Raw genomic sequence first — 1,256 nt, 5'->3', positions numbered from 1 at the left:
CACTCACAAACAGACGCTCATTCCTGGGTGGACATTCAGGAAAAGGATCCAGTCCGCCTGGAAGTCCCTAGCCAGGATCAGACGCTCTCCCGTCCAAGTCCTAAGCAGGCCCTGCCAAGCCTGGCTTCCGAGATCAGGCGAGATCAGGCGAGATCAGGCAGTCCCAGGCCGGAATGGCCGTAAGCTGCCTTTGCACACCCCAGACGGGCCTTCAAAACACGATGTAACATTTACACAGCACTGTGTACAGGATAGGGAGAAAAAGAAGCAGCAGCAGCAGCAGCAGCAGCGCCCCCTGCTGTTTCCTAAAGAGACGTTCAAAAGATCTCCTTTCACCGAAGCGCCCTCTGCCGTTTTTCGAAGGCGAAGCGAAAAAGGCTTACAGCAACAGGTATTCCCAGGCGGTCACCCGTCCAAGTACTAACGAGGCCCTGCTATGCTTAGCTTCCGAGATCTGACGAGATCGGGCGCTCCCAGAGCGGTGTGGCCGTAAGCCACTCAGGCTCCCCCAAACGGCCCTTCAAAAGATGTTCTACGGCTAATTGACAAAAAACGTATTCTGCCCATAATGTCCAAGGTGCTCCAGAGTCACTTGGAATCCACAGGCACTGATTCCTGGGTAAACATCCAGGAACCGGGACACCGTTCATGCTGGCAGTCCACAGACAGGAATAGGCACCCGTTCTCAGGTATGGGTACAGCGACAAGGCCACCTTGAGCCGGAGGTCCTCACTCAAAAACAGACGCTTATTCCTGGGTGGACATTCAGGAAAAGGATCCAGTCCGCCTGGAAGTCCCTAGCCAGGATCAGAATCTCCCGTCCAAGTCCTAAGCAGGCCCTGCCAAGCCTGGCTTCCGAGATCAGGCGAGATCGGGCAGTCCCAGGCCGGAATGGCCGTAAGCTGCCTTTGCACACCCCAGAAGGGCCTTCAAAACACGATGTAACATTTACACAGCACTGTGTACAGGATAGGGAGAAAAAGAAGCAGCAGCAGCGCCCCCTGCTGTTTCCTAAAGAGACGTTCAAAAGATCTCCTTTCACCGAAGCGCCCTCTGCCGTTTTTCGAAGGCGAAGCGAAAAAGGCTTACAGCAACAGGTATTCCCAAGCGGTCACCCGTCCAAGTACTAACCAGGCCCTGCTCTGCTTAGCTTCCGAGATCTGACGAGATCGGGCGCTCCCAGAGCGGTGTGGCCGTAAGCCACTCAGGCGCCCCCAAACGGCCCTTCAAAAGATGTTCTACGGCTAATTGACAAA

General features: G+C 55.1%; 1 non-coding gene and 1 pseudogene across 1 annotated transcript; both read right to left on the bottom strand.

Annotated features, from left to right (window-relative positions):
• Nucleotides 1-376: 376 nt before the first annotated feature.
• On the bottom strand, nucleotides 377-495 carry LOC123965694 (annotated as a pseudogene).
• Nucleotides 496-1,082: 587 nt separating this feature from the next.
• Nucleotides 1,083-1,201, bottom strand: LOC123965693. The gene has a single exon (XR_006823756.1). It is a non-coding gene; the product is annotated as a 5S ribosomal RNA (ribosomal RNA).
• Between the last annotated feature and the right edge of the window lie 55 nt (nucleotides 1,202-1,256).

The sequence above is a fragment of the Micropterus dolomieu genome, unplaced genomic scaffold (assembly GCF_021292245.1).
Source record: "Micropterus dolomieu isolate WLL.071019.BEF.003 ecotype Adirondacks unplaced genomic scaffold, ASM2129224v1 contig_10775, whole genome shotgun sequence".
In the NCBI taxonomy this organism is placed as follows: Eukaryota; Metazoa; Chordata; class Actinopteri; order Centrarchiformes; family Centrarchidae; genus Micropterus; species Micropterus dolomieu.
The sequence above is the reverse complement of the archived record's forward strand: the minus strand, read 5'-3'. Positions and strand labels throughout refer to the sequence as shown.